At 34.2% G+C, this 15,797-nt stretch overlaps 1 protein-coding gene across 1 annotated transcript in view; it reads right to left on the bottom strand.

Annotated features, from left to right (window-relative positions):
- LOC129226412 (E3 ubiquitin-protein ligase MIB2-like) overlaps nucleotides 1–11,528 on the bottom strand; it is a 90,079-nt gene extending 78,551 nt beyond the window's left edge. The window contains exon 1 of the mRNA XM_054861012.1: nucleotides 11,358–11,528. The gene's annotated coding sequence lies outside the window, so the exon portion shown is untranslated. The remainder of the gene's footprint in view (nucleotides 1–11,357) is intronic.
- Nucleotides 11,529–15,797: the final 4,269 nt, after the last annotated feature.

The following is a 15,797-nucleotide window of genomic DNA, read 5'->3' as shown; positions in this document are numbered from 1 at the left end:
CTTGTCGGGACGGGACCCATAGTTGGATCCCTAATAAATGGTCTCTAGTGGATATTATTGATGTAATTCTTTTCCGCAGATAAAAATTTTAGTTATTTAGTTCAGTGACAGAAGTAACGAAGAATACTTGATGTAGCATTAAAAATTTACAGCTTCCTGCACTTATCAAAGTTGGTGTTTCTGTGTGGAATATTGAAATTAAAGAAAAAAGCATTAGATTGAAAATAATTTAAATTTCCGAATACAACACATTTGATGATAGAAAACTTCCAATTTCTCTAGAAAGAAATAAACCCTTTTGGAAAAATATCCCCCCCCCCTCAGTTGCTGATCAAGAAATCTGTTTGGGAAGGGGCAAGGGCTGTTGGGATGCCAAAACGTTGTGTTGGGGGGAAAGGGTAGATGATTGCTCCTAAATATTTCAAATGCATATAAAAAATACATGCAGAGAAAGAGTTATTTATTGAGCATCTTGTTTAGGAGCACTAGCGTTGACTCCACGGGGCTTGGGGGGCTCAACCCCCTAATTACACTGAAAAAGTTAAAAATTTGCTATATTTTTCTTTTAGATGCATTTGATCCATAGACATATTTTTTTACTCATTACAGCAATGGAACATGTAACAAGAGAGTAGAACCCGAATTTACTTTGATAAGTTTTATATATATATGACCTTGAGCAGATGGAGCTAGGAGCTCTGTATCATTTCGGTTTCACGCAAGATCACGGTTGCTGAAGTTGTCTTTTGGCGCACAGAAATGCTCTGCAATCAGCTCCCATAGCTTATTCTTGCATAATGAAAGAATCCTGGGAAAATATGAAGATATTGGTTCATGAAATGGACTATTCACATCATAATTGGAGCTTATGGGCAGTTTTTCAAAGTAATTACCGTTCTCATTGGTCTGCAACTTGATTATACAATTCTATTTTATGTGTGAGTGGAACAGCATGGCAATACATGAACATTATATCAAAAAAGAAATGGTCAGAGATTAAATAATATATTGCAGGTGAGAAAAAAAATCTATGCAAAACGTTCCTCTAATCGATTAAAAAAAATACTCCTCCACCATTACACATAAAGCTGAGATTGATGATGAATTTTATTAAATCAATCGATAAAAAAGGTGTAGATTTCAATATTTGTAGGAACAGTTCCCATCACTAATTTATGCAAAAATTAAGGAGGGTATTTTCAGTGAACCACAGATATGAAAGCTTATGAAGGACCAAAATTTTGAAGCTAGTTTAAGTGACTTAGGAAAAACAGCATTGATTGATTTTCAAAAATGTTGTGACACAGTTCTTAGGAATAATAAAAGTTCTAATTATGAAAAATTAATTTAAGACATGTTAATAAGTTACAAAAAAATAGGATGTTCAATGTCACTGAAATTTTTTTCCCTGAAACTATGGGAGCTGTGAGTGAGGTGACAAGCATGGGAAGCGCTTCCACCAGGATATTTCTGCAGTTTAAGCGGGATATCACGAACGGTTTGCTCCTAATATGCTCCCGATTACTGTAGGAATCTCATTAGAATATTACATCTTATTTAACTTTGCATTACTGCCAATAATAAAGCATCTGCAGTTAAGGTATTTGAAGCTACATTAAGTAAAAAATTTAGGAAATTTTCTTATAAGTATCATTATTTTCATCAAAAATCTCTTTCATTCCCCTACAACTTTTTAAACAATATATATTTTTTGTATTTTATACTAGTTTTAAGCTTTGTAATTGTTTATAAAATGGTAAATAACAAAAATACTGTACATGTATTGAATAAATGTCATTAAGTTGAGATTTTAAAGATTTTGGATTTTTCAAAAATGTGTGGGTGATGAAACATTTTCACTGTCATCTTCTTTTTCAGCACCCCCTAAAATATAAAAGTCACCACTTACTTAATGAGGAACAGAAACCTTGTCGACCAGTGTTATTTGCGTTTATGAGAGTCATTGTTAAGAGGGAAAGGGGAGTGCTTTTGCTTGAGGAGTACTTTATGGGAAGATAAATTTATTTTTGCTTAACAAGTGTCATTGATAACTGTGACATTTAAGAAATTTAGAAGGCCTTTGTGAAACTAAATATTAAGGCAAAGACTCTATTTAATATACTAAAAAATGTTCTTGTTTGCCTAGACTTATCTTTTCAGGATTTAAGAGCACTGCTTTGAGGGGTGTCAAATATGAGGGGGGAGTTTGGTGGAATTCAAAAGTTGGTTTTAAATTTACAGCCCCAAGCAATGTACAGTTGAACTTTGTTAATCTGCCAACCTTAGTAATAAGCCGAAAGTTGGCAAAAGTCGAGGGTGGTGGTTTAACGAGTTTTCCCCAAACCTGCATAAATGCATGTTTCCATGAAAAAACATTTGAATGCATGTATTTTCCTTCCTAAATGAAGTTTGAAAAATAACAGGCATTAGAATTCCATTAGTGTGTCACTACTCAGGGACGGTTCTTTGCAGGATTGGCAAAAACCCGGGTTTTTTTTAAAAAGCCCATGGACCCAGGATTTTTTGGGGTTTTTTAAATAAAACCCAAAAAAACCAACTAAAGCTGGTTTTTTTTAAAAGAAATGTGGTTTTTCTTTGTCTTTTTTTAGGGAAAATGTGGGGTACTTGTAGCATATTGTACAGGGTTGGCAAAAACCCGGGTTTTTTTTAAAACAGCCCATGGACCCAGGGTTTTTTGGGTTTTTTTAAATAAAACCCAAAAAAACCCAACTGAAGCTGGTTTTTTTTAAAGAAATGTGGGTTTTTTTGTCTTTTTTTAGGGGAAAGGTGGGGTACTCGTAGCATATTGTAGCATAAGTATATGGACAAAGCACAAAAATTGTCTTGATAGAAAAAGCTGGAAAATTCAGCGTTTTCTGAAGAAAGGTATAAAAGACGACAAAATTCAAGAATGGTGAAGTTTCAGATTTTTTTAGTTTCCATGATTACCAACAGTTAAGGCAAAGTTACTTCTCGAGTGATAAAATCTATTGTTTATTTGTTTGTTTTTAATTTCGACATTTTTTTTGTATTTTACTTTATTGTATTTCATTTTGCTATGCAAAACTACTGTAGAACCTCAAGTAGTTTAAATCCCTTTTTACTGAATTCCAGCTTAATCAAGACATTTCTTTGAATTTTATGTTGCCTGTTTTTCTATTTCTGTGTACAGTGTGAGAAATATTAAACTTTTTCGTAAGATAATGAAAATACTGTATATCCTATTCCATTTTTTGTCCGACTATTTGTAAAACCTGTTAATTTCTAAAAAATATACCTTGTTTATTAGAGATTTGTGACGTGTTGGTTTGCAGAAAATAATTCACATGAAAGCCTTTTAGCTAAAGTAGTATCCTTTGTACAATCTGCAAATATCGAGAAAATCTGACGTGACAGGACTTAGTCAAGATAATTTAAGTTTCTTATTGACCAGTTGAAGAAAAAAGTTAAATATATTTATTTAAAATCTTTGAAGCATTTTTTAATGCCCTTAAGAGTTAAGAAATACTATTAAAGCTCAAAATTCATTTTTTATGTCCATTGCCTATTGTGATGAAGAAATAAAAAAGATGTTTAAATTGTAAAAGTATTTAAATTAATTATTTTTAAAAAAAAAGTTCTCAGAAAATTTTAAAAACCCCAAAAGTGGGCTAAATAATGGGTTTTTTTAAATGGGTTTTTTCAAAAAAAACCATTGGGTCCAACCCAATTGGGTCCAATCCGGCCAACCCTGATATTGTAGCATAAGTATATAGACAAAGCACAAAAACTGTCTTGGGGAAAAAAAGTTGGAAAATTCAGCGTTTTCTGAAGAAAAGTATAAAAGACGACGAAACCCAAGAATGGTGAAGTTTCAGATTTTTTAGTTTCCGTGATTACCAACAGTTAAGGCAAAGTTACTTTTCAAGTGATAAAATCTATTGTTTGTTTTTAATTACTATATTTTTTATTTATTTATTTTTTTTTTACATTTTACTTTATTGTATTTCATTTTGTTATGCAAAACTACTGTAGAACCTCAAGTAGTTTAAATCCCTTTTTACTGAATTCCAGCTTAATCATGACATTTCTTTGAATTTTAAGTTGCCTGTTTTTCTATTTCTGTGTACAGAGTAAGAAATATTAAACTTTTTCGTAAAATAATGAAAATACTGTACATTCTATTCTGTTTTCTGTCCGACCGTTTGTAAAACCTGTTAATTTCTAAAAAATATACCTTGTTTATTCGAGATTTGTGGCGTGTTGGTTTGCAGAAAATAATTCACATGAAAGCCTTTTGGCTAGAGTAGTTTCCTCTGTACAATCTACAAATATTGAGAAAATCAGACGTGACCGGACTTAGTCAAGATAATTTGAGTTATTTATTGACCAGTTAACCCCTTGAGGACCAGCGCATGGAAAACGAAGCGCAGCTACGGGACCAAACATTCCGAAATGGAACGTTGCCATCGGCCCAAGCATTTACAGCAGTTAAGCCTAACTGAACAAAAATATTCATATAAAATCAGCATTTCAAAATAATGACTTGATATTTTAAATTTGCTTAAACAATGTACTACTGATTACTAATTATTAATATAAAGACTATTACATTATTAGAAGGGAGTGAAAGAAGTAGAATACTAAAACTTTAACTATGTGCACAAAGTTAAATAATATGTGCACAAAAACAAAGTTTGAGTTAGACATCGTGAATGTGCAATCAAAGAAAAAGAAATGTAGCAAAAAAATATGTTCCTTATGTAATTTTAATTAAAACAATTTAGGTCAACGAATTTAAACTAGTTAAATTCCCACGCAACAAGTCTCAAAATTGCTTCATAATTCTCTCGAAAACATTCCCTTTCACTCACTTCGCTAACCATTTTTATTGCAATGTTCCAGTCTCCAAATAAAAAAAGAATAAATAAAGAAGAACAATATCAGAAAGGATTCAAAAATAATCATAAACTTCAGTGCCGCTTGAAATCATTCCTGTACTCTCATCGAACAAACAGGGAATCCCAAAAGTCCGGAACACATACGCAAAAATATTTTAACCTTCCTCCCCTCCCCCATAATTTATTCAGCTAGATGTATATCTCTTTCAATTACTCGTAACAAAAAAAGAGAAGCAAAGATATAAACAAGAGCAATTGAGACCTCATAAATCGTATGCGCAGAGCAGTGATTCACTGTTGTTTACATAAAAAAAATCTATCCCATTGAGAGGTCCAAATAAGAAACTAATGCGTGTACATGAAGGTCAAATACCATGTGACTCGAATATGATCAAAGTTATAGCCATTTAGCGCCATCTATTATCGTTTAAATATTCAATTCAATCGTTCCATTTCGAGAAAGCGTATATGTGACGCTGGGACGTCAGCGTCGATCAGAGCGCGTAGTGGATACGTGCCGCTGGGCTGATAAGAGAGGAATTGTTCTTTAGCGTCCGCGTGACGCTGGGTGCGAACGGGTTAAAGAAAGAAGTCAAATATATTTATTTAAAATCTCTGGAGTATTTTTTTAATGCTGTTAAGAGTTAAGAAATACTATTAAAGTTCAAAATTCATTTTTTATGTCCATTGTCTGTGGTGAAGAACGAATTTAAAAAAAGTTTAAATTGTGAAAGTATTTAAATTAATTTTTTTAAAAACTTCTCAGAAAATTTAAAAAACCCCAAAAGTGGGCTAAATAGTGGGTTTTTTTAAATGGGTTTTTTCAAAAAAAAAACCCATTGGGTCCAACCCAATTGGGTCCAATCCGGCCAACCCTGGTTCTTTGGCTACCTTTTTTTTTTTCCAGAACATGAAAAATGTTTATTTATAAGCAGGTCCGATCAAGCCAAAGTGATGTCCAGGTTCTAGACTGTGCATTAATCAGGCTCTGGCAATAAATTGATGGCTTGTGAATCGGTACTTATTCTTAAACTCACAAATTAGAATTTTTTCGTTCATGTTAAAAATTGTTTTTGGTACCTTAGCAAAAAGGAAGCAAAAGAACATGATGTTATAACATGTTAATATAAACTTTTTTGCTGAAGTCTGCACACAATGGCCAATAGCAGGTTAAGTCTTAGCACTCTCCCCCACTGACCGGAACAGAAAAGGGGGTAAAGAATAAATGCTTTTGTAGCTGAGTAGTGAAATGTCAAAATGAAAATTTTGAAAAAAGTGGGGGAGCAGGTATAAGATCTGGTTAAAATTCGAGGAAAACGCTCCTTGGCGACCGAGAATGGCAGGGGGCGGATTAAACAGAAAAAGAGATAGGAAAGCTGGGCAATTTCGTAGTGTTGGCTAATGTAGGTGCATTAGTGGCAGGTATATGCGACATTCGGGATTTCATTCTGTGGCTGCTCATGGACATTCACTCTCTTAAATGGCTTACTGCCAAGTTTGTATTGCTTGACATGGTCTTTCAAGATGACGGTTTAAACAGCAATATTATCATACCGAGTATGCACTTTCCCTTGAAAATCAGTAGGGTTGGTGGACGGCGGGGTGGCGATTTAGGGAGGGAATTTACTGCATTTCTATGCTGAACCTTTTTTTTCACCACATTTCTTGGCGAACTAAGGGTGAGTTTTTCGGGGGCGGTTTAATGAGATTCGACTGTATGTCCACATCATAACTCTAGGGCAGTAGCCTGGGGATGGCATTAGGGAGCAATGCTCTGCCTTTTGTCACTGATGCTCTACCCATACAATTACACTTAATAAAAGGTCAAATTCAAGGAGGAAAGTCCCAAAGCCCCCGTCCTATAGCATCAAGAAAGATACTCTAAAATTTCAAGTTTTAAGAATTTGAATTTCTGAAAATTTTGAGAGGAGAGTACCAAATTCCATCTCTTCCCTTAATGTCATCAAAGGCAGCCCAAAATCACATTTTTAGGGCTTCCAATTTCGAATAATTTCCTTGATAGGATTCCAAGTCCCATCCCTTCCTCTAATGTTATAAAAAATAGCCTATAGTATGATTTTAATTTTAAAAAAAAGTTTCAGGGGGAAGCTTTTGAACCTCACCTTTTTCTCACATAGCTAAAAGACTCTAAAACTCCTACAAGAGGGGAGCTTGCACCAAAGATCTTCTCAACATCGCCAATAGTTGCATCAAAAGCAAAATCAATTTCGGCTGCCACATTTATTCTTCATGTTCCTCGACTAACAAGAAGCAAATTGAAACTATGCTCTATACAGCTCTCCGTATAGCTACTGGCTTACCAAAATTCACCCCTATTCCAGTTCTTCTCAGGAAAGCGAAGGAAATGTCCTACAACTTAAACCACAAATTAAACTCGGATATATTTTTTATCAGACAAATTGCACTGGGAATTCACTCTTCTATCAGGAAGACTCTTCTCTCTTATGAAATCAGGAAAATTCCATCCATCTTTGAAAAATCTCCTCTGGATACATATAAAAAGAACCTTCTGAAAGACTTGAATGTTTTCTCCAGCCAACTTATTCCGTTATGTATCCCTACAAGCATCAATACAAGTAACACTAATTTTTCCCTCAAGAGCCTCCCATTCTGAAATGAAATCATCCCTCGACATCTAATTAACAAAGCCTGTTGTAGACTACTGCTCCACCCATTGGAATAATTGCAAGATAATCGCAACTGACGCTTCAAAAATCAATAACTCCACTTCCATAGGCATTTTCAACACTCAATCGAAAGAAAGCATCACAGGCAAAATTCCAAACATTAACTCAATTTTCACAGCAGAAGGTCTAGCTATTTGGCTAGCCGTCAGTCATTTTGGGAACTCAAGTAAGGGAGTGATCTTTCTCACTGACAGCCTGTCCATCCTTACTTCATTTAAAGCAGCAAATAACAAATCTCCTCACATTATGACGATGATAGCCCAGAATGTCAACCTTTTCACATCACGTGGACATACCTTTGATTTCGTTTGAACTCCAGCACATGTGGGTATTGAAGCCAATGAAACTGCAGACAGACTTGCCAACTGGGGGCATGGGGAAAACCTCATCCTCCATTGAATTTCTCCCAAAGATCTTATTCATAACCAAAAGGTTAAATACAGAGGCAGGGCACTCTCTCTCTGGAATTCTTCCAAATATGCAGCCAGCTAGAGTCATCTCAACGGTACCAATAAAGGCAAAACATCACTGTCGAAAAACAGATTCAAAGACGTTCTATTCTCAAGAGCCCGGACCCGTACCTCCCTCACACAATACAACCTTTTTCGAATCAAATATACAAACTCCCGTCTGTGTTCAATCTGCAACTTCCCCAATACAGTAGATCATGTTCTCCTTGTTTGCAGTAAATACAACAAGGAGAGGGGCTGCCTATGTGCCTGTATGGGGTGTGTGCCCCTATCCTTTTCTCTTATTTTCAAATTCTCGTTGGTTTCCCGTCAGATTTTCTCTTGTCTTATGTGTCTGCTTGTGGCCCTCAATGAAATTTAGTCTCTCGCTGCTTCTTGTCTGGTCGCCCTCAAGCTGGGGACGATTGGTCTTATGTTTTTTTTTCTTTTTCTTTGCACTTTCCTTCTGTTTTTCCCCTTCCAATTTGTTGTTGGGGAGAGTTTTTGCTCTGTTTCTATTTGTGTACCTACTCACTCAGCGATAGTCTCTCTTTCCATTTCTGTCACTAGTTGCTCAGGAACAGTGTCTGGATTAATAGAGATAAAGCCACTCTGATAAAGTGCAGCAGCTATCTCAAAGCGATAGAAGAAGAAAAAGACTCTAAAGTTGCATTTTCAGAACTTCAATTTCTAAATATTTTCGGAAAATGTGCTGAATCACATTTTTTTGTCTAATGCCATCAAACTGAGTTTTTAGGGCTTATTCAGTTTCAAAACATTTCTGGGGACCTCTAAATGCTATTTTTAACATTAAGGTTTCGAGGCATTTCCATGGGAAATCTAATAAACCTCACCTCTTCCTAACATCTTCAAAGATTATCTGGAAATGTATTTTGGCACTTTCATTTTGAAAACTACAAAGGAGAGTTCCGAATCTCATTCCTTCCCCCTTGTATCATCATAGATGGAATACATTAGCATACATTGGTTAGGGGTATAAGATTTTTTTTGTTATATGGGGAGGATTCTCTCCAAACAAACGGACGAGGGACGCCCGCTTTGGCTTTCGGCGGCAATGCAAATGCTATAGTGTAGTGAAGGGGAGGCGGGAAATATTACTAATGGGGAAAATATTACTGAGATTTTGCTTCATAATCATCCCCCATTTCTCTTTATAACTTATGTACAGTACAAGGGGAAAAAAAGGAAAGAATTGCATAATTTACTCTTTTAAGAGTTTACAGAAATTTAAGAAAGGGAAAAAAGGTATTTAATGGTATTTTCTGATTTTTCTAATATTCTACAGTTATAAAAATGCAGAACAAAAATAAGCTCATCAATATCCATAAGGGCAGGAGAGGGGGGAAGATCAAGGCCCTCTTTGCTTCCTTCTCCGTCCGATTGCGGATGCATCCAGTTAAAAATGCTGTCACCAATCTCTGCATGTCGTCAATGTTACTTTTTGCTCTAACCTCTAACTGAATTTAGCAAAACCAAACTTAGAATCAAAGGGTTCTTTTTTTTCTTTCTTAAATTAAGCATTACATGTAATAAGAAGTTTCTTTACTATGTGTCAAAATTTACACAAAAAAAGAGGAACAAAAAAAAAACAATTACCTTATGAATGCGAAAAAAACAATTGTGTTGTTGTTTTATCTAGTGTGAGACAATTTCATTTTGGGAGGGGCTGACGTCTCCTAGCACCTCAAAATTTAAGGGGGTGTCCCATCTTTCTTGAGGGGTGTGGGGGGGATGAGCAGGTTTTATAGGTAGCAAAACAAAGTTTAAAGTTGAAAGCTAAAAATTAAAAGTCAGTGCTTTTACGCCTTAATAGGGAAGTTGCAACCTATTACATGTTCATATTTTGGCTATTGGATATTGTTAATTGACCCTCAAAACTAAAAAATTCACCATCGCCGAATTTTAAAACACCGTGGTTATTTTTAATGAATTTTTAAAAACCCACGCGCAAAAGTGCGCTCTTCAGAAACGTTACAAGCCTATGTCACAGGGCGCAAATGGGCAGTCTTCCGCCGAAGATCCCTTGTTTTCGCTAGGGACATTTTGAGCGTGCTGACTGCTGATATTTATATTTTTTTAGAAATTCAATAATCCTTTTGAACACACTATGGAGACCAGATTCGTTAAAGCACAACCTAAATAATCTTCCTCATGTAACATCAATGATGATATTCGAATATTTCCGAGAGGATAAGAGGTTTAATGTTCCAGAAACGCAAGGAGTTAAATGCGAGGATATAAGCCTTTTACGTTTTGTCTTCGAAGTCGAATGCGTGACCTTTGGCTTCTCCCCTATTGGAAGAGCGCATGACGTCAGTTCCTTTGCCATTTGACGTCACAAGCGCTTGAAGTTTAAAAATTAATTTAAAAAAAACTACTAAACGAATCGCAAAATTTTTTTCACCTATGATGTTCATACATGTTACTCTATCATATAAAAATAAAATTGAAAAATCGAAAACTTCCCTATTGCCAGTTTTATATAAAACTGAAACCAATCTGCAAATATTTGGAGCTTTGAAAAATATTTTTCTCCTTAAAAATTGTTTTACTAACTACAATAAGAGACAAACAATCCCCTCCCTTTGATGTTACAGATAGATCCATTAGAGTATCATCACAAAACGAAAATTGCTTAATGATGCATAGTTTGAGAAACCATTTAAAGTTTAAATACCCCAAAACAAGGTCTTGTGGGATCTTCAAAAGATAAACATGAATGAAAATAGTTGACGATAATTATGTGATGCACCAGGTTTTATTTCATTTTTTCAGTTAAATGGTAAATTTCAATTAGTTTGTTCCCAATATAATGATGTTTAAATGCAGAAAAATAATATTCATATGCGAAAAGGGAAAAAAAATTGAAAAGATATATTTCCTCACATCCAAGTAATTTCACATTTGGAACGCAGTTCAAGTTTTATCATCAAAAATCAAATGTCGGAACAAAACATTACAATTTTCGTGAAATTTAAATCTATTGAATCTGCCGATTTCTCTTACAAGTAATTAATATTATTATGTATGCTGTGTAAAATAATTAACTTAAAACTGCTAAAAACGAGGAATTGAAATAAGAAAACAGGCCACGATCACACTACATTTTGAAATGGAGATAAATGTAAGGAAACGATATTTTATGTCATAAACTTCAAATTTCAAAAAAAATTTTAGTGTGATCATTCAACATTACTCTTCGATTGAAACCTGCATTAAATAAAATAATAATAATCAAAATGTAAACATAACTGTTATGCTAAATATAACTCAAGATTAAGTATGTTTAATGTACGTACCTCCTCCTATGGTGTTTCCATATATTAAATGCCATGTCATACCAGTTATAGTATATGTATTGAAGAAAAAGTGCGTTAACATCATGCAATACATTGTAGAAAACGTACATAAAATGATACAAACATAATCATTTTGATGTAGTACACTCACATATTTTTTAACACAGAAGCCTCAAGACTAAATTGGTGAACATCGCAATTCTGCGGTTATCCAGTTAACTTCACTCTCAGTTATGTCACATTAAAAAATAAAAAAAAAAGAATCGAAGATAAATTATCTTTACTATAAATAAATGAATATGTAGAGATTTAAAAAATAATTTATAACGTTTGATTCATTACAATTGAGTCTTGTTATCTGACTGACTCTTGATTCGTTTTCCAATTATGTAAGCTCACGTTGGACAAGTACGACGGTAGCGATCTGTTAGTTGATCACGTGCTCCAATCAACTAATCAACAGCTTAGAATGGTAACCGGTGCAGTAACCGGTTTATCATAGAATGCTGCGGTTAGTAACGGTTCATAGACTAATAATAAGAGTAGACCGAGCTATGGCAACCCTTTTGCTGCTCATAAACCAAACCATGTGACTGGTGGATATCCTAGCAACAGCGGGCGTTAATCGTAGCAGACGATCAACGCCAGCGCGAAATAAAATAAATAGAATTTATGGAACACGGAAGAATGATCTTTTATGGAGTCCGATTTGTAAATTTGTTATTCTAAGTTGTAAATATTTTGTTAATATAGTGAGTTTTTCGTTTAGATAGTATTGTGCATTTTCTTTAATCAATTTCAATAACTCTCTAAGCAATAAAAGAGGCAAGCGACCAAGAAGAATCAGCAAACGGTAAGATTTTTACCTACAGTTTCAATTTAAGATACCGATTAGTACATTTTTGCGTTAACGCAAAACGTTAACGCCATTTCGTTCACGCCAACGCTGACAGCTCCAAATGAAATAAAAGTTACCGAAAACTGATCAAAAACTATTACTAATGTCAAAATAATGCATAACTAAAAGAAAAACAGTTCAATCTCTGCACCTGGAAGTTTTTTTTAATGAAAACACATTGTCGTAAAATACATGTCGAGTGCCAAACTGTAGATAATGCTGCCATCTAGCAACCATGCTGCCAAAGTCTTCGCCAAGCCCTTCCACTAGTCACATGATACATCTATGAACCAATTTTCTTCATCAGCACTCACTGGTTCACCGGTGAGGTTCGTCGAAAACAACCTAAAGCGCTTATCACACGATCCAACATGAGACAAGTCCAAGCAACGCTGAAGTTCGAGCTATCCTCTATACCAGCCAACACTGGCAGAGCTCAGACTTGTTTCTAAACCATGACGTCATCGTTACTATTGTGGGTTGCCGTAAAAGTTCGGATCGTCTGCTCTCAAAACAAATACTTGGTTTGCTAAAATAAGTTTTTATCTCTTCATGCGGGCTTTTTTTTACTTGTTTCATCGCCGATAGTTTTAGTAAATTGTTTGAAAAAAAGGACTTTATTTTGATACATTTTTTTTTGTTCCGTATGCTATTTTTTTACTTCCTTCCTTTTTTCAATAAAAATCTTGTCATTGTTCACTTTCAAGTAAAAAAAGGTGCTAAATTTTAACTGCATAAAAATTGTCTTTTTTGTCTTCATTTGTTTGGTTATTAATTTTTTCCTATGCAGATTCAAAATAATGCCTTATGAAAAATGGCTTTTATAATTTAGTTCCATGATTTTTTTTTTCATCTCGTTTGTGTGCAGAAATTCAGAAGAAATTTATTGAATTTAAAATTTTCCTAAAAAAGCGCTATTAATGTAGGTTTAATTAACTAAAGACTAACAGCTGAAGTAAATTAATTTTATATCAATTTTATAATAACAAAAAGGCTTTTTTTCCCACAGAATACATTTAGAAATCTGCTGCCCCCCTCCCCCTCACACACACATAACTTTTGAGTGAATAGTCAGATTTGAACAAACTTTCTGTTTGAAAAATTTCAGCGAGCACACCTCATTTCCAGATTTTACTTTTTGATTTGAAATATATTTTGTTCCATTTTTTACGCATCAAAGGAATGTAACATTAGCCTCTAAGGGAAAATTTAAGGCAAAGATAAATCCCTAACTTAAAGGTGAATTTGCTTCAAACAAACAGTTGGAAAAAGTTCTTGGTGATGAACATGTATATAGAAAAGGTATTTGTCAATTTAACTATTTTAAAAGTATTTTTTGAACAACTGAAAATTTTTTAACATTCAGAATAACAGAAAACATTATTTTTTATCACCTAAAAAAAATTAAGGGGGGGGGGGGGGGATTTGTGCAGATTTTGAATACATTCTCAATTTTTGGTATCAAGGAATATATAAAAAAGCTATCACTAAAATTGAAATGCCATATCTCGTAGACCTGAATATTGACACAAGAGATAAACATGACTTGACCAAAATGAAAAGAATATGAAATGCAAATGGTTTTACTAATGCTGCGGAATTGAAGGGAAATGCCTAGCTACCAATTCTGACTCCTGTACCATACAATTAGTCGTAATCCGACTCCCCAGCTGTGGCAGAAATTCATTACTTCCATCTTTTTTTTTTTACTTCATAAGTTAATTTATTATATTTTCCCTATTCAGATTAAAAATGTACATTATGAAAAATTGTTTGAATAATTTAGTTCTATGATTTTCTTTCTCTATGCATGTACAAAGAAATGCTAGAGAAAATTTTAGGGCCTCCAACTCCGACTCCTGCACCCCCAAAATTAGTCGTACTCCCACTCTGCAGCTTCGGCAGAAATTCCTTATTTTCATCCATTTTGTCTTACTTTATTGAGTATCGGTACTGGCACGGCTTTGCCAGTAGTAGAAAAATAAAAGGTGGTTTGGTTTGCCTGTATATTTACAAATAATGGATGATGAATTTCTCGCCAATTTGCTGTGTTCATTTGCTCTCAAATGTTACGGTTCCATGTTATGATAAATTGGAAATTTATTTGTCCAGGTTATGATAATTTCCTTGGTAAAATATTCTTAACATTGGAATAGTAAAAGAACAAAATGGAATTTTTGAAAATTTCTTCGAGGTGCTCACCCATATGCTACAAACTAATTCTGCTCCAAATTTCATAAAAATCAGCCGAGCGGTCTAGGCGCTATGCGCGTAACAGACGTACAGAGATCCAGAGACAGACACAGACTTTCATCTTTATTATTAGTAAAAGATTATTTTTTCCCTATTCAGGTCAAAAATTTTACAAAATGAAAAAGTTTAAATTACTAATTCAATGATTTTCTTTCTCCATGCTTGTACACAGAATTTTTTGAAAACATTTTAGGTCCTCTGACTCCTGTATCCCAAAACTAATTGTACTCCGACACCAGTACGTAGTGTTTTCAACCCTAATACTACCCTAATATTAATATCTGTACCTCAGGTCAGAACAACGTAAGTCATAGAATGGTAACTTTAGAGGCGAGAGGAAAAACTTTTGTCTGCCGCATGCAAAAGATTGAACATGCGCTCAACACAGACACATGTGCCTACATACACACACACGAACTCCTACACACACAGCACTGCATATACAACACACACACACATGCATACATACATATACACGCACCCACATACATGCGCCTACACAAACACACACGCGCATTCATACACACACACGCTCGTGATTGCGAAAAACAATTTGAATTCAAGATGCCAAAAATTCAAATTAATATAAATTTTTTTTTTTAGAATTGCATTTACATGGCTCGATGCGGAATGAATAGGATTCTTCGTACAATATAATAATGAATGAATTAAAAATCACAATTTTTGGACTTACATCAGTCTGGCTCTGAGGTACAGGTATTATGGAAGAGGTATGGAAAGTGTTCACATATGCAGGAAGATGTTATATTCACAAGTACCCCATCTTATCTACCTTACAGCTGACTTTCAAAAGAAGTTGATTCAATTTAAAAAGTTATGTCATAAATTCACTTGCATGTTCATATAATGGTTTGCAACAGCTAAGTTTAGCTCCATAATTAGTTTAAAATATGTTTTTACAAGGAAAGGACATATTGGTAAAATTATATACAACACCCGCTAAAACAAAGATTATGTCACCAAGAGGTAGGACTGGTACTGTCATATTTTGAGAATTTTAAATATTTTTTGCTTGAGGTTATCTTAGTAAAACATGCCATGTACACATGTGACCCATGTTCAAATGTGCCCCTTTTTCCCCTACATAGTCATAAAAAAATGCAAATTAACATCTAAAATACATCATTAAGAGTTGTGCTAAAAATGTTTATTTTTTAAAAAAGAAATTAATAAACTCATAATTAAAAAATCAACTTTAAGAAATCTTACTGTGTTCAAAAAATTCAGGTAGAGTCTTAAAAAATGCAAATTATTATCTTAACTACTAA

This window comes from Uloborus diversus, chromosome 7, assembly GCF_026930045.1.
Source record: "Uloborus diversus isolate 005 chromosome 7, Udiv.v.3.1, whole genome shotgun sequence".
In the NCBI taxonomy this organism is placed as follows: domain Eukaryota; kingdom Metazoa; phylum Arthropoda; class Arachnida; order Araneae; family Uloboridae; genus Uloborus; species Uloborus diversus.
The sequence above is the reverse complement of the archived record's forward strand: the minus strand, read 5'-3'. Positions and strand labels throughout refer to the sequence as shown.